The following is a 25,193-nucleotide window of genomic DNA, read 5'->3' as shown; positions in this document are numbered from 1 at the left end:
AATCCAAGAGTGGGAGTTCATAGAGCACACATTCAATATTTTCCAACAATAACAAGTCACCCACATGAATATCTAAGCTCATAAGTGTAATTCAACTTCCATAGGCTAAGAATTTGAGGATTCATCGTCACTTACTTGTATTGGTGAACAAGACAGAATTTTTGGCCCTCCTTGCTTCAAAATGAACCGTGAAAATCTCTCCCTTTTTAGCTAGATACAATCCCCAAGTGTTCAACTAGGTGTAGTTCAATTTTGGTTTGATTTGGTTGAGATTTGGTGCAAGAATTTGAAGTAGAAAGTGATGGAGCAAGTTTGGTTCTTTTCCTTCCCTTGGCCGGCTGTCTTAGGAGAAAAAGAGGAGGAGTTGCACAGCTGTTTGAGGTGATAAAGTGGAGAGTTTTGATCTGGTGTGATGCTCCCATGAGAAGCCTAAGAATGTGTGGCCCAAAATGCTCCAAAAGTCAACTCTCCTTCGCACGCGCGCGCGCGTTTTGTGCCCGATTCCTCTTGCGTTTGTTTCACTAGTGCACTAAACCTCTTATGCACTTGTATTCATATTAATATTATTCACTCTTAATTGCCCCAAAATTAGGGTCTAAAGTTCCTCAATTAAATCGTGCGTGTGAAAACGCGTATTTCCGATTTAAGCGCGATAGAGTGAAACCTCCAAGAAATTCTTATAACGATAGTACTAATAACTATCACTTGAGTACTTAAGCATAAAATTACCTATTGTAGGACCATCGTGTAAGTCTCTAATTTTCCTAACTTATGGTATTTCCAAATCAGCTAAAATCCCCAATCGCGTAATCACTATTTTCACTTAACGAGCTTCTAAAAATTAAATTTTGACACAAATCACTTTAAAAATATAACGAATCTATAGACCCATGTAATTAGGTCTAAAGAGGTTAGAAAATAATATTCGGAATAAATGGGCAATTAAATATTCAAATAAGCTCGAAATAGGAATTTAAAATAATAAATTTTGTGAGTCCTCACAGGAGTCTAGTATTAATTCCTTGATTAACCTTTCTTAATCTATTATTGATCATTCTTAATTCTTCAATATTAATACACTTCCGATTCAAGTATAACCTCGAAAATGAGTAAATAAATATTTGAGTAAACTTGTAATATCCGATAAATAAGAAAATTTTTGGGTCCTCACATTGTAGCTCAAGATATAGTCGAAATACGAAGATGTGTCAAAACTGTCTTCACTTGCATTCCCTCAATTAAATATTTTGCACTTCATGTCTTCTTTAAACCACTTCAAATCATCAACTATCATTCAATTCGCTCCAACTGATGATTGTGTCCTTAAACCTACAAAAACATGAAGTTATTTCCGTTAAAATCCATAGAAATGTAATTTTCGCCAATTAAACCATAAAATAGATATCTTGACCAAAACTCTAGTTAATTAACTATGAAACTAAATAAAACACACCAAAACTAACTAATAAATACACTAGAAAATACATAAAATATCTATTTGTTGCACATATATTAGTAAGATTTAGTTAGTTGGAGCAAATATATCAATTTTTTAAATACCGGTTTATAAATAAGAATTTTTTTCATTTTCAGGCTTGGCATGGAATCTTTTTCCAATAAGTAGGGTCTAAGTTGGATCCCTTTGGTCCAGATATAAACCTATTAAATTTAGTTTGAACCCAGACCCAGACCCTTATGGGTCTGAAAAAATAAGTCCAAACCCAAACCCTCCTAGATTTGGTTACCTTATGGGTACCCGCCATATTTTTCTAAATACACTAAAGTAAAAATATATTAAAAATATAAACACCATCCAATTTTTATTTTTAAATAATAAAATTAATATTCAAGAAGTTGAATGCAACATTATGAATTCAAAAATAACTATTATCAACTATGTCAATTTATTTTTAAAACTTCAATTGTTTTTATGTCCAATCTTTTAGTTATTTGCCTTTACTTTTTCTCTTTTTGTTTTAAAAAAAAGTTTGTACAAATTACAATGACAACTAGGATTAACTTGAAAAAAGAAAACAATCAAGAAGTCTGACGGTATTCGATCCAATGATCATAGAATATAAGAATATTTTATAAATTAGATATATATATATATATATATATATATATGGGTCTGGATAGGTTTTGAAAGTTAGATATGGATCATAGAAAATCAGACTCTACCCAAGTCCATAACTCTTTTACAGGGTTTGGATTTGGGTAGGGTCTGGATTTGGAAATTTAAATCGAAACCCTATCCAAATACAATGGGTTTGTGTCGAATTTAGATAAAACCCGATCTATTGACATGCCTACAAATAAAGTGAAAGCACGCATATTTCTTTTGTGTAGTTTATGAGAAGTAAATAAGCTACAATAGTACAATATTTAATAGGCAATTATTTGACAAATCAAGTTATATATATATAAGAATTGTTATGCTCTATGATTATTTTCATAATTTTCTTATTTAATATAAATTATGTTGGTTTATACTATTTTGAATTACTTAATATTTTACTAGAGTAAGTAATTGAATAGAATTATTTTTTAGGGTAAGTAAACTTCTAACAATGGAAATAAGAAAGTAATAAATACAAAAAATGTAACAGCCCCACTTTCCCCTAAGGCGAACCAAAGGGGTTAGCGGACTGCCTGCCCAGCTCTCCCCAGGACTACGGATCAGTTAACGTCGATCTAATGCGCTCCGGAGCTTACCAACGCGCGCAAATAGGTCAAAATCACAAAATAAAAAAAACGAAAATCGAAGCCGCGATGAACAGTAGAGGACACGTCAGAATCCGGCCGGATTTGGCCCTTTCCTTTTCCAAATTTTTTTCTTTTCCGTTTGAAACGCGTATCAGTTCGAAATCCAACCAAGCATCGACCAAACATATATATACATTGGAAACCAACATTTGCAAGCCAAGACGGCATATCAAATATTCAACTAGTTCATACATGTACAAATAACCATTTACAAGCCAACCATTGGTTGCAACAAAACACTTAGGGTTTTCACCCTCAAGGAGCTATTCAAAATATACATTCACATGAGCTCAACTTGAACCAACTAGCACATTCTTTCCAAAAGTGGTCATTTTCCTGTAAGGAAAACAAATGGCACTGTATGAGCTAAAGCCCAGTGAGCAACTATCACACAAAAGCAGTCAAGATCACATAATCATAACCGTTCAGTTCAAATATGCAATTAAGAGATAAATCAAACCAGTGGAAGGATACGGTTGGCTCTCAAGAGCCCATTTCCACACTTGCAATCTTGATCCAACCTCATTGACCCTCCGTCAATGTTAAAAGTACCAAAACCGTAGACCTCACTTTACTTCCTTTCCTTCCACCAATCATACCCCAACCGGGCCCGCACTCCATTCAGTCACTTTTGGTAATACTCGAGTATACCGGAACCAAGAGTCTCATTACTACAAGGTTCCTCAGTACAGTCCCCGTGGCAAGACAATTTTCACGACCAAGCCCTCGCCGGCATCGATCCAATTGACTACCAAACGGGGTTGAGCTCAGTGATACAGTAAAGCCGTTGGACATTCATCCAAACGACACCAAATCAGTTTCCATGAGTGGAATTCAGTATTTCATATAACCAGTACAGTATTTCAGTGAACAGACATTAACCATGAATAAAATCACAAGGGGTGAGGGCGGTCAAGTACACCCTCACCTTAATCACTTCCAATAAGCAAATAAGCCTTCAAGGCATCAATTACACATATAACAAAGCCACATTGTAACATTTAAGTGAGTAGTATACTCACAAATCAAATAAGTGCTATTTCATGCACTTCCGTCAGGGGAATGTCGTGAACCACCGTCACGCCCTAGAACAAGTAAACAAATGCAATGAGACTCGATAACGAGTCATATAGCAATGCCAATCACAACCCCAATAGGGTTTTATAAACATATACAAGCATGATAGCAAACCAGGAATTAAGAAAGGCCTTAAACTTAGGCCTTGGAAAGAAAACCGGATTCGACCTCATAATGCGGTAATGGCACAACTCTCACTACGATTATCGGATGGGGGTTTAAGACCCACCGCTTCGAAGCTATGGAACAGGGCTACAACAATGAAGAAGGTCACTCAATCCAGTTCCTAGCTTAACTAGGTCGAAAATGCCAAATACTATACCAGAATTACCAAAACAGGTTTGCAAATCACACAAAACTGTAATTACTATAACTTAGTCTATACAAGTCCAAATGCCGAAATTCCAAAGGCATATGTTAGCTAAGACATCCAGCTACATTTCATCAGAAGACACCAACAACTAAATCCAAACCAATTCCAGTCAAAATGGCCAATAACCAGTACAGTTTTCGCATTCTGTCCAAAGCAGAACAGCTACAGTAATTTCGTCATAACTCATTCCACATTAATCCAAATGACCTGAAATTTTACAGGCACCTCAAACACATCAATACCTACAACTTTCATGTTTTGAGCAAAGTCAAATTCGGCCTCTAACCCTATGATCCAAAACCGGACAGAATTGGGGATTTAAGAACCCTAACTTTTCAGTTTTCATTCCAAATCCAAAATTGGTTGCATTTATCCACATTTCACACCCACTAGAGTTATTATAGGCCATTGCCAATCATCACAAACAACCACACCATCATAATCCAATTAAACCAGAAAAATCATCAATAAATGGAAAACTTCACCAAATCACTTCAAGTCAAGATAAAACCAGAAATTTCAGCACTTTAATCACTAATAAGCATAACTTAAGCATCATTAGATGTAGGAGGAAGATACACACACCACTCACCTAGTAACAAGAGAGGTAGAGGTGTTGGACACCTTAGCTCTTCCAAAAACTTCACCAAATCAACCACTAACACCAACTAGAAAGATTTTATGGAGTAGAAACTAGTTTAGTTGGTTGAGTTATGGATTGAAGCAAGAAGAAATCAAGACTTGAAGAGGTTTTCTTCCTTCCTTGAACTTGAGAGAGAGGGCCGGCCAACAAGAGAAGAAAAATTGTGAATTTTATGCAATTTTTGGATATTTAATCCTTTGGTCAAAAAAGTCAAAATTGTGAATAGTAAATCTTAAAGGAAAACCAATAACATGGTGACACTTGTCACTCTATTTAATGCATTCTTATCACTTCTTTTCTCTCTCACATCAATCACTTCACACACTCTACTTATCTCTTAACACCCGATAAAATTTACACAGTATCCGGAATTTAACTTAATTGGCCGAATTTTTTTGAACTTTTCGCACTAGTGGGTCCCACGTCCAGTATATATTCTTAATTTTCTAAAAACTCACCAATACTAGAAAAATCATCTAAAAACTATAATTGCTCATAAAATCAACCCAAAAAATGTTTCTAAGCCAGAAAATGCAAAAATTATGCAATTAAGGGAACTAAAACCCTAGGAAAATTTTTAGGGTATTTACGGGTTCTCACACTCTCCCCTCCTTAAAAGAATGTCGTCCTCGACATTCCACCTGTACTAATCAGATCAAATATCCCTCAAGAGTCACTCGAGCCTTCTAACTAATATAGATCCGGTCAAGATATCGCTCAGAAACCAATCAAGCATTGGGATTCAATCTATTCCAACTTGTATTCACCAGGTCCAATTTGTTTTTCCCCAAAGTCGGCCAAATACTAAAAATCATTCGAATCTCACTTATCGTAATTCATGATCCAGGAAAGCATGGCCTATATAATCCAAGTACTACATATCACGCCAATCCAACCTATCAAATGGTCATGGTTCAATAGGGAGTTAATCACGTACCCAAATAAAACAGGCAAAAGGCTTGAAATCGGACGCAAGGTCCCAGATATTTGGAAGAAATTCAGGGTATAGTAATGCTTTAGATCAAAATTCATCTCTGGTGGTGCTGGACAACATAACAAGCTAGCACAACGGCTATGCTTCACCAAAGAATTTCAGTTCAGTAAGTTGGCCCTGGTGGTGCTGGACAACACAACAAGCTAGCTCAACGGCTAAACTTCACCAAAAGCCTCAGTGCAAAATGTCATCCCTGGTGGTGCTGGACAACACAACAGGCAATGCCCCACCAGAGAGGTTCAGTTCAACCGCTACAAAAGAGTAGTAGCCGGTCTACAGTCACACCAGTACGAATAAGTTCAAGAGTAGGGTCAAAGCAGAGCCAAATACTTCAGGTTCATGGTGCATGAGCACGAATAAAAGTATAAGTTCAAGTTCAAGTTCAACCTCAAGGATCATGAGTACGAGTAAGAACACAATGGTCTAGTCTCTGTCCAGCCAATTCACATTCTTAAGCAGTCACAAATTCAAATCCACATTAGGTATGTAAGGCCACACTAGCCTAAACAGGTTCAAGTCTCAAGTAAGCTCAGTCTAATCGGTTCCAGACAGTTCGAGTTCTCTTACCAACCCAATGCAATACTTTCGGAGTTCAAATTTCCATAAAAGTTGGAATATGGTCACAAAACCAATCATAATATATGTTGCGCACAAGAAAATCTCACCAAGTTTCCGACTAGGTTAATCCATTATACACCAGTAGATCTGATCTTCGGATTTATTTTCGGTTCATATTCAGTACTAGGGACCTAATAAATTACATGAAACTATCCATCAATTTCTCCCATGAATACGGAGTTGGCTAAACCCTCGGTCATAATGCTTTACTCCCAGTCCTGCTACCCTACTTAATAGAAGTCTATAATCACAGGACAAGGCATAATTAAGCATCAAAAAGCTTAATACATATACAAGGTATAACAATTTTTGAATCAGGACATGATTCTTTACAGGTATCAAAATTATAGCACGAGCCAAAAGTCACAAAATAAGGCCAATATGTCAGATATTGTATATAGGCAATTAAGTGTCACAACAGATAAAAGCTTATGTAAGCAGGATACCAAAGTCTCAGGACGTGCACCACCCTTCCTAGGTCTATAGTTAAACCAAAGGGTCCAATTATTGCTAATTTCAATCAAATCACATACCCTTACGCAATTAGATCCAATAAAGCCATAACGCCAGCTGAAACCAAGATTATCCATTCGAAGTTAAAAATCTGAAATAAACAAGCGACCAGCAAAAGCACCATCATCTCCAAGAATAACCAATCTTAGGTTCTATAGTAAAGTCGCAAGTTCCATGTTCAAACCCAAGAAATGAATACAACTCGCTAACTAACGTGCCAAATGGAACCCAAGTCAATTCACACTAACTTCGTACTCTTGAATACAGTCACTCTATATCGCAAAGTTGCCTCAGTCCGTACATTTAAAATTGGCTCACTCTTCTTGAAAGTCAAGAATTTTAAAACATAAGAAAAGTATTTAAAGTAATCAGAAATCTTATCAAGTTCAAGATTCACAATGTTAACCATAAGCTTGCCATTCTTTCAAAAATTCAGGATATATATATATTTTCTTCGTGTAAAGCATGGACAATTTCAAGTGTGAGACTACACTAATATACAATCAAGGGGAAAACTTAGTTTAGAAATTGTTATCCTGGTATTAACCCATCATATACAAAATTCAACAACTCATCAGTTATTCACTAATTTTCAAATTTGAAATTCAAGTAAAATTCACCTTTTTACCAAAATCAGGAAAATATACATATTTAAAGCATATATATCTTATTTCCACTCATCGCTTACAAATAAAACTAGTACATCCTAGTTTTTCTTCAAAATCCCAAAACAGAATTTCTTTAGAAGGTATGTGGGCGGAAAATGCATTTAAACACATTACACGTACACATAGCCCACATAACCAGGTTAAGCAATCATACGGAACAGTCAGTCAATTACATACGAAGTCATTGCATGAAACAATAGGGTCCTCAAAAGTACTTTGAACAACTAGGTCACAAGTGCAAAAGAACTCACGAAAAGCTTTTCCCCTTCTAGGGATTCGTCCAAATATTTATATCTTAATCAAGGTCGATCACGCTTAACCATACCCGAACAAACCACACGAAGTTCCATAGAATCGCCTTTCTAGTTCACCAAATCCTTTCTAACCTAGGCCCTCATATCCTTCGTATCCGGGCGCAAGAATCTTGTCTAAGATAGTTCACATCTCGAGCCGGCCGGTCCCAAGAGTAAACCATCCTTATTATAGATTCCTACCCGACATACATACCTAGCTTCCTCGAGTCCCATAATAATGATTCATACACTTATCACATGCCCGGTTCATAACTTACGCTCAAACGAGCACTTAGACATATTCATGAAATTAGGACCACAACACCCCTTGGCCCAGTCTCACTCCGCGCAGAGACCACGCGACGTGGCTCTGATACCACTTGTAACAGCTCCACTTTCCCCTAAGGCGAACCAAAGGGGTTAGCGGACTGCCTGCCCAGCTCTCGCCAGGACTACGGATCAGTTAACGTCGATCTAATGCGCTCCGGAGCTTACCAACGCGCGCAAATAGGTCAAAATCACAAAATAAAAAAAAACGAAAATCGAAGCCGCGATGAACAGTAGAGGACACGTCAGAATCCGGCCGGATTTGGCCCTTTCCTTTTCCAAATTTTTTTCTTTTCCGTTTGAAACGCGTATCAGTTCGAAATCCAACCAAGCATCGACCAAACATATATATACATTGGAAACCAACATTTGCAAGCCAAGACGGCATATCAAATATTCAACTAGTTCATACATGTACAAATAACCATTTACAAGCCAACCATTGGTTGCAACAAAACACTTAGGGTTTTCACCCTCAAGGAGTTATTCAAAATATACATTCACATGAGCTCAACTTGAACCAACTAGCACATTCTTTCCAAAAGTGGTCATTTTCCTGTAAGGAAAACAAATGGCACTGTATGAGCTAAAGCCCAGTGAGCAACTATCACACAAAAGCAGTCAAGATCAGATAATCATAACCGTTCAGTTCAAATATGCAATTAAGAGATAAATCAAACCAGTGGAAGGATACGGTTGGCTCTCAAGAGCCCATTTCCACACTTGCAATCTTGATCCAACCTCATTGACCCTCCGTCAATGTTAAAAGTACCAAAACCGTAGACCTCACTTTACTTCCTTTCCTTCCACCAATCATACCCCAACCGGGCCCGCACTCCATTCAGTCACTTTTGGTAATACTCGATTATACCGGAACCAAGAGTCTCATTACTACAAGGTTCCTCAGTACAGTCCCCGTGGCAAGACAATTTTCACGACCAAGCCCTCGCCGGCATCGATCCAATTGACTACCAAACGGGGTTGAGCTCAGTGATACAGTAAAGCCGTTGGACATTCATCCAAACGACACCAAATCAGTTTCCATGAGTGGAATTCAGTATTTCATATAACCAGTACAGTATTTCAGTGAACAGTCATTAACCATGAATAAAATCACAAGGGGTGAGGGCGGTCAAGTACACCCTCACCTTAATCACTTCCAATAAGCAAATAAGCCTTCAAGGCATCAATTACACATATAACAAAGCCACATTGTAACATTTAAGTGAGTAGTATACTCACAAATCAAATAAGTGCTATTTCATGCACTTCCGTCAGGGGAATGTCGTGAACCACCGTCACGCCCTAGAACAAGTAAACAAATGCAATGAGACTCGATAACGAGTCATATAGAAATGCCAATCACAACCCCAATAGGGTTTTATAAACATATACAAGCATGATAGCAAACCAGGAATTAAGAAAGGCCTTAAACTTAGGCCTTGGTAAGAAAACCGGATTCGACCTCATAATGCGGTAATGGCACAACTCTCACTACGATTATCGGATGGGGGTTTAAGACCCACCGCTTCGAAGCTATGGAACAGGGCTACAACAATGAAGAAGGTCACTCAATCCAGTTCCTAGCTTAACTAGGTCGAAAATGCCAAATACTATACCAGAATTACCAAAACAGGTTTGCAAATCACACAAAACTGTAATTACTATAACTTAGTCTATACAAGTCCAAATGCCGAAATTCCAAAGGCATATGTTAGCTAAGACATCCAGCTACATTTCATCAGAAGACACCAACAACTAAATCCAAACCAATTCCAGTCAAAATGGCCAATAACCAGTACAGTTTTCGCATTCTGTCCAAAGCAGAACAGCTACAGTAATTTCGTCATAACTCATTCCACATTAATCCAAATGACCTGAAATTTTACAGACACCTCAAACACATCAATACCTACAACTTTCATGTTTTGAGCAAAGTCAAATTCGGCCTCTAACCCTATGATCCAAAACCGGACAGAATTGGGGATTTAAGAACCCTAACTTTTCAGTTTTCATTCCAAATCCAAAATTGGTTGCATTTATCCACATTTCACACCCACTAGAGTTATTATAGGTCATTGCCAATCATCACAAACAACCACACCATCATAATCCAATTAAACCAGAAAAATCATCAATAAATGGAAAACTTCACCAAATCACTTCAAGTCAAGATAAAACCAGAAATTTCAGCACTTTAATCACTAATAAGCATAACTTAAGCATCATTAGATGTAGGAGGAAGATACACACACCACTCACCTAGTAACAAGAGAGGTAGAGGTGTTGGACACCTTAGCTCTTCCAAAAACTTCACCAAATCAACCACTAACACCAACTAGAAAGATTTTATGGAGTAGAAACTAGTTTAGTTGGTTGAGTTATGGATTGAAGCAAGAAGAAATCAAGACTTGAAGAGGTTTTCTTCCTTCCTTGAACTTGAGAGAGAGGGCCGGCCAACAAGAGAAGAAAAATTGTGGATTTTATGCAATTTTTGGATATTTAATCCTTTGGTCAAAAAAGTCAAAATTGTGAATAGTAAATCTTAAAGGAAAACCAATAACATGGTGACACTTGTCACTCTATTTAATGCATTCTTATCACTTCTTTTCTCTCTCACATCAATCACTTCACACACTCTACTTATCTCTTAACACCCGATAAAATTTACACAGTATCCGGAATTTAACCTAATTGGCCGAATTTTTTCGAACTTTTCGCACTAGTGGGTCCCACGTCCAGTATATATTCTTAATTTTCTAAAAACTCACCAATACTAGAAAAATCATCTAAAAACTATAATTACTCATAAAATCAACCCAGAAAATGTTTCTAAGCCAGAAAATGCAAAAATTATGCAATTAAGGGAACTAAAACCCTAGGAAAATTTTTAGGGTATTTACGGGTTCTCACAAAAAATCTATTGTCATGAGATAAAGAAGAAATCTTATCTTCAAATCATGCAATTCTCCATTAATGGATACTTATTAAAAAGTGTTATAATTAGATATATGTGACGCCCGAAGGAAAAGAAAAGGGAAATTTTCTTTATTTATTTATTTTTCTGCGTGCAGTTTTCTTACTTTATTTTATTATCAAAATTTTCTAGAGACTTTTATAAGTGAATATAGTTTCCCAATCATTTTTCTAGTATAAATTAGTTCCTGAGAAATAAAGAGTGCATATTGGACGTAGGACCCGCTAGTGGCGTTAAGTGCGATAAATTCGACCGATTAGGTTATGTTTTGTATATCGAGATTAATATACTAGGTGTTAAGAGATAATTAGATATTACTTAGATGGTTTAATCTTAGAGAGACAAAAGGATAAGATTAAAACCCTAATAGGGCCAAGTGTCATGAAACCAATGGAGGATGGACTTTGACCACTATTCATCACCTTTACTAAATACCCAAAATTGATCAAAATCATCTTCATTCTTCAAGCTTCTTGGCAAACCTTCACCTTGAGAGAAAAGAAAAGAAAGCTTCACCTATATCTTCCATTTCTTGCACAAATCTTGAAATCTAACCAATTAAACCTTGAATTAGTCTACACAAAAGACTTGCTAAGGGAGTTTGAAGATCTTGGTGGAGTTGTTTTGGAAGAAAAATCACTAAACTACTACCTTTCTTGAGGGGTTAAGGTTTTTGCTCGGAACTCACTCTTTGTTCCTAATAATGGTCAATTGGTAACTTATGGTAGCTAACTAAGTGGTTTTATGGAAGATTTCATGGATTAAAGTGAAGTTAGTTAAATTTCTGATTTTTTTTGGGATTTTTCTGTTTTCATATGATGATTATGGTTGGCCTTGGACTCTAAAGTGTGTTAAATGGATCCCTTGTGCATTAATTGCAGTTATTTGCAGAAAATTTCAGCTTGTGCGGAAATTTCAGGTTAGGGTTTCAAATCTGCCCTGTTCTGACCGGATTTATTTGAGCATGTTAGAGGCCGAATCAGGCTTAGGTTAAAACATGAAAGTTGTATCAAATGGTGTTAAATAGCTACCTTCAAAATTTCAACTCGATCCGAGTACTGTAGCATATGAAATGACCGAAATACCCTTGACTGCCCATGAACCCTGTTTCGCGCCCAGATTTCTGTTTTCATGGATTTTTCCATTTTTCACCATGAAAATGCATGATTTGGCTTTGGATGTCTGCATAAGAAATGTAGGGTTATGTCTTGGCTTCGAAACGCCATAAGATTCGTTTCAATCCAATAAGTGTAGCTTCAGTTATGGATATTCTGCCAAAAGGTATATTTGATAGTCTATGATGTGTATGTGGTTAATTTGAGATGAAATGGTGTTGCTTGTAGGATGGAAAAGTAAGGAAATTAAGGGGATATGCTGTCCGATCTTTGAAAGCATTTGATTTCTTTGAGTTTGAGTTGAAGGGCTTGGATTTGGGCAAGGCAATGATATATGATGGATGGTTCCTGAGCCGTGGAGGTGAGTGACCCTAAACTATTTCCAAATCTACTTATGAACTGTTTCCTGCATTCTTTATTCAATTGCATATCATGTGTGAGAACCCTTGAATTTTCTTATTTTCTAGGCCTTATTTTATTTAATTACACGCCCTTTATGCAATTTCTTTCTTAGAAAAAATTTTCTAAATAAGTTTATGAGTAAATAGGGTTTTTAAAAATATTTTTCTAGTATAAATTAATTCATGAGCTTTTAAGAGTATATACCGGATGTGGGACCCACTAGTGTGGTAAGTTCGACAAAATTCGGCTAATTAGGTTAAGTTTTGCATTAAGAGATTCATTTATCATGTGTTAGGAGATAATTGGAGGTTAGTTAGATTAATTTGTAAGGAGAGACAAAAGGATAAGATCAAGCATAGGAATGGACAAGTGTCAAGTAACTATTGGAGGATGACTTTGACCTACTATTCATCACCTTTACTAAATACCAAAAATTGACCAAAATTATCTTCATTCTTCATGCTTCTTGGCCGGCTATTGAGGAGGAGAAAAGAGAGAGAAAACCTTCATCTTGTCTTGCCAATCCAAGCCAAATCTTGAGTTCCAATCTTTACTACATCAAAGTACTCCATAAAAACTTCTTGCTAGGGAGGATTTAAGAGGTTGGTGGTGTTGTTTTGAAAGGGAAACATCAAGCTATCATTTTTATTGGGGTTTTAAGGTATGTTACCAAGAACTTTCTTCTTACTTCAATTAATTGTTAAGGGATGGTTTAGAGTTGTGAGTCATGTAGTTTTATAGAAAATTTTCATGAAGGAAGTGGTGTTATGGGAAATTTCAGTTTCTTGGTGAATTTTCTGCCCTAATATGAAGATTAATGATTAGTTATGGTTTGATAGCTTTGATATGTGAAATAGCTAGTGTTTAGATGCTAGTTTACTTGGCCTAAAGAAATTTTTGGTTTGTAAGCATAAATTCCAGCTTGGATGATAACCTGCCCTGCTTCTGTCTAGTTCTATTTCACCATGTTAGAGGCCGAAATAGCCATAGCACAAAACATAAAAGTTGTAGAGAATGATGTTTTATGGTTGCCTACAAAATTTCAGCCCAATCAGAGTAACGTATCTTGTGAAAAGACTGAAATACCCCTGCTGCCCTGTTTCTGTCCGAAATTGATAATCAGCTTATGTGATGGGTTAGTTTGACTAGGAATATTACCGAATTGGTTATTGGTGTCTTCTTAAGAATTATAGCCCTTTTCCTTAGCTTTGAAACGATGCAAATTACACCTCAATCCGACAAGGATAGCTTCCAACCCAAACTTCGTTTCCGCATATGTCCTAGTTTGATTTTGCACTTATACGTTCCATATGATTTTACTCCAGTGATATGTGGATTCAGTTTATGAATCGTATTCGAGCCTTATTGTGGCGCTAATTAAAGGTGTTTGATAGCTTGTGATTTGTGGGTGTTGAGGTTTGGTTGGAAAGTAAAGAAAGACAACGGAAATGCTGTCAAAATTTTCGCGGAGCTTCTACATAGTCTCGGGAAATTTACCATATCTTGATGTAGGAATGTCGGAATTGAGTTCTGTTTGTTGCGTTTTAAACTAGATTCATAGGGCTATAAACCGCGTAAATTTCACCTGTTTCTGTCTGTAAAATTTCTGGTGATTTTTCAAAGTTGACTGAAATATTGTACCAGTTCTGTCTTTCACTGGATAAAGCAGCAACTTGAGGCTTGAATTTGACTGACTTGCGTTCTGAATCTTATGAGGGTGTTTTCTGGAAAGTTATAGCCCTTTGAATGTATTTTCCGATGGTATAACTTTTACTAATTTTAGACTTACAAAACTTGAGATATGATTTTTCATATAGGGTTGCGCGAAACTGGAAAATCCTGTTTTTCTAGTATCGATCTTACTTTCATTTTCTACTTCAAAATTGGAGTTGGTCAGTCATTGTAGGTAGGGTTTTCAGGTTGTTCATGCCTTTAGGACTAATCGTTATCTTTTCACTCCAAAGTCACCTTTTCGCTTTACATTAATGGTTCATTTGGATAGGCACCTGACTTGTAATCGAGTTTTACTTGCGAATTCCACTTATTAGGTTTTGGAGTCCAGTCTTAAGTGTTTGCCTTGATTGTTCTAGGAGGTGCCGGCGAGTAAAGCCACACTTGGGAAGGAAACTTTTGAAATTATCCTTGTTTGATTAGGTGAGTGCACCACTCCCCTGAATTATTGTTCAACTGGTTTTCTGTACTTGCAAATTGCCATTTGAATGTCTTTCTTGACTGTTTAACTTGTGTGAGACGAGTGTGTACTTTATCACACTCGTTCTCTTGCCTGTACTGAACAAACTGGAATCTATTACTTGTACTTATTATAAACTTGAACATGTTACTTGCACTTGCTATAAGGGCGTTTGGAAATGTGTCCAACGACCTTCTTGTTAAACCTGAGCTCAAACTCATGGAGAGTTAATTAAATCGAGCCAACAAGGGCTTGGTCGAGGTATTTGACAATCCATGAGTGCCTGTTTCTAGGGAATCTTTGAGTATTGAGACTCTTAATTCCGGTATACTCGAGTATTACCACTTTCATTCTTGTTTGGCGTTCGGGCCCGGTAAAGGGTATGTTTGGTGAACGGGATTTTGGTGTTAATGTGGTGATCTACTGGACTGGTTTCTTTATTTGAACGTTGACGGATGGTCAACAAGGCTGGATCAAGTATTGCAACGGGGATTTGGCTCCTGAGAGCCACTTGTATCCTTTAAATTGTGATGTTCGTTCATTTCTTTTACTTGATGCGGATATGTGTCCTATAAGTGTTTTCTCATGATTTCTACTATTATATTTTTGGTACCTCATTGAGCTTCTAGCTCACCCCATTTCATTATTCTTGTTTTCCTTACAGGAAATCACCTTTTGAAGACTATGATGTTTTGAAGCATGAGTTGAGCTAGTTTTAGTATTCTTTTGTATAGCTCCTCAATGGTTGGACAATCTTAATGGTATTTTAACCAAACAATTCCATTTTGAATTGTAAGTTTGCAACCATGTGTATATAAAAGTGTTTAACCATGTTCCTAAGTTGATTTGGTTTGGAAATGTTCTTTTCTAGGGTTATCTAAAGTTGTTGTGCTTGTTTGGGTTTCGGACAGTGAATGTTATCTTCTCGAAGTTCTTTTGAGCGGTTGGTAGGGTTTATGCTCGTTCCGTATCCGTAGTTCCGGCGAGAGTTGGGCAGGCGGTCCACCGAACCCTTTGATTCGCCTTAGGGGGAGGTGGGTCTGTCACATCATGAGTGCTTGCATGGGAGTTCATGGCATGATTTGGCTTCAATGAGTTCTTGGGGAGTCTTGTGCTGAATACCAACGTCTCCACCACTTGTTTATGTTCATCTGGAGCTCAAAAAGGGGCTCCCTCCTACTGTTCAACATGAAATGATCTATTTGAGCGTTAGATGTTTAAGTGCAATGATTTAACTGGCTCACCAGAGCAAAAATACGTACATTTGATATCGGAATCATGACATCATCGAAATGCATTATTATGAAATATATTTGATTACTGATTTTACTGGTTACTCACTGAGCGTTAGCTCACCCCAAAACTATTTTATTCCCCTCCACAGGGCTCGAGGTGAAGGAAGCATTTGTATTAAAGTTCTCCATGTGAATGGTTGGAGGATCTATTGTACCATTGGAGCTCTAGTTTTAGTTTGCGTAGTATTTGAGATTGTACTTGTACTTGTACTTAGGTGAGAACTGAGGACCTTTGTCTTATGCTGGAAATTAATATTTCTTGTATCTCTTGAGGTTTTAGTTTGTAGTGCAATTGAATTTGTGGAACATTTGATGTATATTTTGAGATTTATATTGTAATTTATTTGAGGATTGTAGTGAGCGACTGAATCCCGGCGAGAGCTGGGCAGGCAGTCCGCCTAACCTTTTGATTCGCCTTAGGGGAAGGTGGGGCTGTCACAGGTGGTATCAGAACTTAGGCATCAGATCTCTGGAGTGTATCCTAGGCTTAAAGTTTAGGATGCCAGACTATGGGTCTGGTTTAAAATATCAGTGATTTCTTGTAGGAATGAAAAATCAGACGAATGGGATTGGAGTCACTCTTAGTGCTAGCTTGGAAATGCTCGTTTGACTAATTTGAGTGAAAGTTGATGGGCATATTCGCCGCATACGGCACCTGTTGACTTGAGCAAAATTTATATTGGAGCACTGCTACAGGGAGACCAACTCTGCAGCAGATTCACTCACAAAGCAGGCAGCCACTACAAGACATTCGGAAATTTTTGGGGCCACCAACTTACCGAAGCGAGTTAAGGGGATCACACAGTTAGATGCAAATCTGTACCCTTATTCCGTCTAACGCGTTGCATGTAATAGGGTCATCGGGGGACTTAGCACAAGTTTCCCTTGTGTATTTTTTCGATTCCATCAATAAAACAAGTTTATTTTTTTAAAAAAAAGAGTGAAAGTTACCACTTCATTTCCAAATCTAACCACTTATTTTGCAACAATACAATTTTTCCCGAAAAGTGGTAAGTGACTATAAAAGTAAAATTTGTAGTAAGTTTTGATAGAGGTGTCTAAAGATATTTTACTAAAGCATTCAGATTAGATTAGAATTAGTAAATTTTTGTAATAGAATGGTAAAATGGTAGGTTACTACTTTATTGAAAAACCTTACTACTATAGAGCTGTAAGTCTTGCTACAAACTCAGTAAGATCGTCCATTTAATTAGTGAACTTTTCTTGAAAAAAAAACTCAAATTTTATTTGTGAATCAGTGCAGCTTGCTACATTAGTAGTATGTTTTATATACAAAGTGATAATCTGCCTAAAAAAATAATAATTTGTTCTGCTGGTGAAGTTATTTTAATAAAGTGGTAGTAAAAGTGCTAATTTCATCCTTAAAAGCATGTCTTTTTTGTTTTTGGAGTCATGAGGATGCACTATAATGACACAGAAAAAAGGTGTGAGGACCCGAAAAATTTCTTTATTTTATTTTATTTCTTCAAATACATTTTCTTTACTTTAACTTATTACTTTAATTTCCTAAATATTTTTATAAGTGAGTCAAGTTTTTAAATCATTTTCCTTGTATAAGTTAGTGCATGTTAAGTTCGTAAAGCATTATGGAAGTAGGGCCCACTACTGAGGTGCGTGCTATAAATTTTTGAGGATTAGGAGGAGTTTTGTGCAAAGGGATATTATTTTATAAGGTGTTATGGGATAATTAGAGATTGGCTAGATATTTTAGCATTTGGAAGACCATTAGATGAGGATTAACGATTGGGAGACATTTGTCACAAAAGCCATGGAGCTTGGACTTTGACTAGGACCACTCTTAGCCTTTAATAAAAACAAAATTTGACCAAAAACACATCCCTTTCTTCACCTTCTTGGCCGGCTTCTTGGAGAGAAAAAAGAAAGAAAAAACTTCATCTTCTACCTTCTAATCTTACTTGAATCCTTGGGTTTACAACTTAAGCTTGCAAATTACTCCATAAAAGGTGACATCTAGGGAGGATTAAGGGATTTGGTGGAAAGATTTTGGAGAAAGAAGCTCTAGGGTTCCATTTCTTTATAGGGTTTCAAGGTAACTATATCAAGAAACCATCTTTTCTTTTATAACTTGTATATGAGTGGATTTAAGGTTTGATTTTAGTAGTTTACATGGAAAATTTCATGGTTTGTGTGGTGGTTGGAAAATTTCAGCTTTGAATGAAAAATTTCAACTTTGATACGATGGTTTGAGCTTGGCTATGATCTAGTAGCTTTGCCATGCGAATTTTCTAGCTTTTATATGTTATTTTGGCTTGATTATAGAAAATTTCAGCTTATAGTTGTAAATTTCAGCTTAGGGTTACAAATTTCCAGCTTTATTGTGGTTGATTTTGAGCTAAATAATTGGCTATTTTGGATGGTTTTGTAGCCTTAAACAAGTGTACTTTATAGCCTATAACTTGTGGTTGTGATTGAGGTTGGATTGCTATGAATATAGGTGTTGAGTTTGGATGGAAAAGTTAAGAAAATAAGGGGAGGTGCTGCTGAAATTTTTATTACTTACTTTCTTGTGAAATAAGTGATGTTGAGGGGTGATTTTGAGTTGGTTTGGACTTAGGTTACATGTGATTGCTTGAGGTCACTTTGGTGGTGGTGTATAAGCTGAAATTTTGTCAAAATCATGTGTAAAATAAGAGGAAAAGGGATGGTTTCTTCTAGCATGCTTTCTAGTTGCATTTGTTCCACTTTAAGCTCGAGGTTGGTAGTTCCCTTCGCTATTTTGCTGCTGGAAATTTCCAGCCATGAATTGGAATGAGGAACTCCTTGGTTACTCATGTCCCTTGGGTCTAAATGTTCTCTTTTCACTCCAAAACCATATGTGAATCTTTGCCCTAGTAGTTACTTGGATTTTCTTTGGTTCACCTAAGCTTTGGATGGTTGAACCATAATACTTTTATCTTGGTTGTTCTTAGAGTTTGTCGGTGATCAAGGGCATAATCCGGGGTCGAACTTTTGACGTTACTTTGCTTGAACTGGTGAGTGTACCACTCGCATGACTTGTTGCTTAAATGATTTACTTGTGATTGAAATTCATGATTTGAATGACTGTGGCTTTAGTTTATCCTGGATGGAACGAGTGTGTACTTTATCACACTTGCTTCCATTTGACTGTTTGACTAGTCTATTGTTCAATTGAAATTTGTGACTTGTGCATGAAATTGATGTCGCTTGGAGCCTAATATTCGACGACATTACTGTGAAAGTTGAGCTCAAACTTCATTGGTAGTTAATCGAATCGAGCCAGCAAGGGGTTGGTCGAGGTAGATTGACGAACCATGAGGAAACTATTACTGATTTACTGAATACTGAATCCTTCTGATATTTGGTATATTTGAGTATTACCACCACTGTTTCTATTTGGTATTCGGGCCCAGTAAGGGGTATGTTTGGTGGACAGAAAATGGTGTAAAGTGGGGATCTATGGTCATTGTTTTGCTTCTCTAAACATTGACGGAGTGTCAACGGGTTTGGATCAAACTAATGCATCTGCAAATTTGGCTCTTGAAAGCCATCTATATCCTTTTACTTGAACTCCTCCGTATAAGTTATGGTGTTTACTTATTCTTTTACTTGATGCTTATATTTGATAGATTAATATTCCAACTATGTGATTTGTGGACTGTGTGACCTTGTGGTATCTTATTGGGTGAAAGCTCACCCTGTCACCTTTGTTTTCCTTACAGGAGACGATGTTTTGGGAGCATAAGTTTGGGAAGGGTTGAGCTAACTCTAGGTTTTAGACATTTTTGTTTAAACTCCTCTGTATTAGTGAACCTTATATGTATTTGTATAAGTTGAATCCTTTGACTTGTACATTAAGCTTGAATTGTATATATAGTTTTGGGTTGCTATGTTTTTACTTAATGTCGTACGTTTTACGACCTGTGGTACTTTTGGATTAGTTCGTCCAGGCGAGAATTGGGCAGGCAGTCCGTTAACTCTTGGGATATGCCCTAAGGGAAGGTGGGGCTGTCACAGTTGGTATCAGAGCCTAAATTAGAAGTGACTTGGGTAAAATTGGAAATTTGATTCTAAGAAACTTTAGTATGATGTGTTAGGGTGTCATTAAGCATGATTAATCTTACCTAAGTTGTAAACTGTGCTTATCCTTGTAGGTCATGGACGGAACCAGCGGAGAGGATGGAAGTGAGCCATCTCGAAGGCATTTTTGAATTATTGATTATGAGGAGAGGCCTGGAGGACCAATCCGACATTGGAGCACCACAAGTCGGACTAGGAGATGTAGTCATTGCCAGAACTATTCTTATTCTGATCATGTGGTCTTGGCAGTGCTAGGGGAGAGGAGAAGACTTAGGCGTGCCAATATTAGGGACCAAATTGAGACGGAAAGAATAAGAGGAATTATGGAGATGCAGAGGGATAGAATCCAGGAGTTGCAAGAAGCCGTTGGTCAAGAGCAAGAATGTACAGATGGTATGTGCCAGTAGGTGCATGTGGTGAATGAAAGCCTCACTAGGGTGTTAAGAGAAGTAGGAGACCGAACTGAGGGTATTTTGCAGGAATGTAGGGCGTTACTTGAAGAGGTAGTGGATGCAAACTTGGCTAACGCATGCCATGGTTCTAGAGATGAAATATCTACTAGTTCTGTTGGGAACTAGGTTAGAGCTCCTATGAGCCATGTTTTGACCCTATGTGAAGGGTAGTTAGGAAAAATCCTAATTGGATGTTTTGTACTTTTGGCATAGTTTTGTGTACTATATTTTTGTTATGATTCTGCTACTTGTGTTATTGGAATGGTTTTTGCTTGTACCTGACTTTTATTGTGTGATATGTATAAAAAGGGTTGTGTTAAATGTACTTGACTTTTGGCTTGTTTATATTTTTACACTTTATCCATGTATCTATGAAATTTTAATTTTGCATATGCATTCCAACCCTAGACTTGTTAAAAATCGATGAAGGGTAGACGTAGTCGATGAAGCCATGGGCGTGGACCCAAGCAACCGTTGAATGAAGGAGGTAATCGCAAACCGAGGTCGATCCCAACGCTCAAGTAGCCACAGCTATCCAACGTATGACCAATCTTTTAGCCCAAATAGTGGATCGTCAAGGCCAAAACCCTGTTAACCAACTTGAAAATCCTGGGAATCACGTGGAAGGGAAGGATAGAGCCCTCGAACGATTCCAAAAATTCTCCCCACCAAAATTTCTTGGAAGGCCTGACCCTGATGTGGCTAGAGAAAATGATTGATATTTTTGCAGCTTTGCATTATATTGAGAATAGGCAGGTGACCTTTGTTGTCTTCTAATTGGAGGGAACAGCCCGTTCTTGGTGGAATGTGATACGAATGAAATGAGAAACAGAACAAACCCTAAGAACTTGGGTAAATTTTACGAGGGAGTTTAATGCGAAGTATTTTCCGCTTTTGATTCAGAAAAAAAGGGAGGATGAATTTAGGGTTAAATACCAAAAACCCCGCTGTGGTTTAACTAATGTTCACTTTACCTCCCTATGGTTTGGAAGCCTACAATTTAACTCCCTGTAGTTTTAACTAAAGTGAAAGTCTAACAGAAAACATCTACAATAATGGTATTTCTGTCAGACTTTCACTTTAAGTGAAATGATAGGGAATTAAATTGTAGGTTTCCAAACCATAGGGAGGTAAAGTGTACATTTGGCAAACCACAGGGAGGTTTTTGGTATTTTACCCATTCTCAAATCCATGAAACATTCTTCAAAGGGTTTGAGTTATAGAGGGGCAATTTTAACATTTTTCTTTCAGATGTTAGTTTAGATGTTTTCCGTCAAACTTTTACTTTTGTTGAAATGACGAAGAGTCAAATTGTAGGTTTCCAAACCATAGGGAGCTAAAATGAACATTAGTCAAAGCACAGGGGGGTTTTTGGTATTTAATCCATGAATTTATTAGACTCCATCAAGACACTCAAACCATTGCTGAGTATGAAACTCAATTCACCAGGTTATCTAAGTTTGCTCCCGAGCTAATAGGAACAGAGCAAAGGCAAATAAGGCGCTTCATATAAGAGCTAAATGTCGAGAAACAGAACTTAGCAGTAGCCCAAATCAATACGTTTAGTGATGCTGTGGAGAAAGCTCAAAGGGTTGAGAGTGCGAGGCTCCAAGTTAGAACTTTTCAAACAAAGAAATGAGGTATGCTTGATAGTAGTTTGGGACAAGGGGATAACAATACACATCCTAAGTTTAGAAGGGGGATAGGAGGAACGAGGCTTCCTAGAATGCCAAGAGGAGCCTCATCAAGAGGAGGCCAAGGCAGGAGAGGGCAATAAAGAGGTGCCTCACAAGGAGGCTCGGCATCAACTCCCTATGTTTCCTGTGGGAAGCTGAATCATACAAAGGAAAGTTGTTGGAGGAAGGAAAGAAAATACTTGCATTGTGGAAGTGCCGAGCATCAAACCATCAACTGTCCAGTTCCGCTTCAAGAATAGAGTGGGACCCAGTAGTCAAATAAGACAAACCCTGGGTAGACAAAGGTGGAAGAGAATAGACTGAAATTGTCGACTCGGGTGCATGCATTAGAGCAACATCAGGTCCCTGATTCATTTGAGATTGTAGAAGGTACGATCCGTGTATTCCACCATTTAGCTAAGATTTTAATAGATCCTAGTATTACCTATTCCTTTGTTAACCCTAATTTTATGTGTGGAATTGATGTAAAACTTTCTAGATTACCATATGATTTGGAAATTAGGACACCTACGGATGACCAACGTTTGATTACTAGTATAGTTTATAAGAACTGCAAAATTTAGGTTGAAGAGTGAAAATTATTGGAGGATCTAATAAGTTTAGCCATTAAGGGGTATGATGTCATTTTAGGCATGGATTGGTTAGCTCAATATGATGCTCAACTGAATTGTAAGAGAAAAGTGGTAGAATTTCACATACCTGAGGAGGTAACCTTAAGGCTAGATGTGAGGGGTCGATTAGCCTCATCTGCACCTTTTGGATTAACCAATGCCCTTGCAGTATTATTGAATTTGATGCATCGGGTTTTCAAACCCTACTTGGATCGGTTTGTAGTTGTGTTTATTGATAATATCCTTGTTTATTCTAAAATCCGGAAGTAGCATGATCAGCATTTGAGGATTGTAATACAGACTCTGAGAGAACACCAGTTATATGCTAAGTTTAGCAAATGTGAGATTTGGTTGGAGAAAATCTCTATTCTAGGGCATGTGATTTCGAAAGAGGGTATTGCGGTAGACCCGGCGAAAGTAGAAACTATGACGCCCCCACCGCTCTCTAGGGCAAACCCCAGGGTATCAGCGAGACGCCTGCCCAACTCTCATCAAGACTCACGCACTCATTCTAGCTTAATAAAGAACCACAAGTCAACCACTGACTTAGAATTGACGAATACTTCGAATATACACATCCAAAACTCCCAAGGTTACCATTTACAATTACAATCTAAAATATTCAAGTATAACAAAATTTACACTTCAAATGTCTCCCATAACATACAAAAGGTATACTAGATTCCACCAAAAGCCGCTAGTCTAGAATCACCAACTTCCACCTCCAAGTCCTGTTAAGGAAAACAAACTTAAGGGGATGAGCTAACACTCGGTGAGGCCAAGAAAAAATCAAGCAAGCAAGCAAGTAACACCAATTAATCAAATAGCATACTTGAAAGCACCTTTAACATGAACTTTCATTTAAGTGCACAAGTAGGAAATAACCACACATGGAAGGATATAGGAGCTCTCAAGAGCTATTTCCACATCTCGCCCGATTCAAGCCATTTGGGGTTGACTCTCCGTCAACTCAAGAAGCAACATGACCGTAACGCTCCACTTATTTCCTCCATCCAACATTACACCCACTCGGATCCGGAACCAAACATTCATGTAGTGGCAATACTATTCAAGTATGGCAATCGAGATCTCAAAAGATCAAACTATATTGTTTCCCAAGGTTCACCAAGCTTCTCGACCTCTCCGGCTTGAGTTACGAGGTTAGCCAATGGGTTGGGGCATCCCCAAAAGTATAATTAGTCGATGAGACAATGCTCCAATCGACTTTCAATTGTTCATAACTTTGAATCCGTATGAGATACACCTCCCACCCGAATAGAGTATGGTACACGCTGCCGCTCAGATAATCGATTATAGCACTAAGTCAGTATGAGAGGCACCTCCCACCTGAATAGGGTGTGGTACATGCTACCGCTCAATGCTCATGTGTTAAAATATGTTCGAGTACAAGTACAAGTCACAAACATTCATGTAACATGTATCATTTAATCAAGAGAGAGAGGACAAGGGCGCTAAAGTACATCCTAACCTCGGCAAGTTCACGATTCACAAAGCATTTGTACAATTATCATTTCAATCATAATAACATGAGACATGCACTTGACACTCACCAAAAGTCAAAGGCAAGGCAATAACAAAAGCAAGAGATCAGACAAGTTCCTCGGCATCCACGTGACCACCTGAGAAATGTACAATCACTGTTACCTAGGTACTCGACCAAGGCAAATAAGAAAAATATCCTCTTGTGACCCATACTCAAAACCACCAGTTCAAGTCGGGTTAAATAGACTTTCTCTCTTAATCAATGAAATAATACACAAGGAGAATTCAAAAGTTTCTTTCGAGACAAGTCGTGGCAAGAAATCTCAATTCGCAAAAGAAAGTGCCACACTTAAATTTGACACGAAAATCGAGAAAAAAAGATGGTTTTCATCTCTCAAAACTTCTAATCATATACCCAAGTTTTAGAATATAAAGGAGCGTTCACGTTTTCTAATATTACGGAGTCAAAATCCATGAAAACGTTACTCATTTTCATAGTAAAGGTCAAAGTTAAAAGTTCCGAGTTTCCAAGAGAAAACTAGTGTAACTCCTCAAGAGTTCCTCTAACAAAAACGCTCCATTTTACAGTTCAATTTCA

Source organism: Coffea arabica, chromosome 2c (assembly GCF_036785885.1).
Source record: "Coffea arabica cultivar ET-39 chromosome 2c, Coffea Arabica ET-39 HiFi, whole genome shotgun sequence".
NCBI lineage: Eukaryota > Viridiplantae > Streptophyta > Magnoliopsida > Gentianales > Rubiaceae > Coffea > Coffea arabica.
This window is presented reverse-complemented; position numbering follows the sequence as displayed.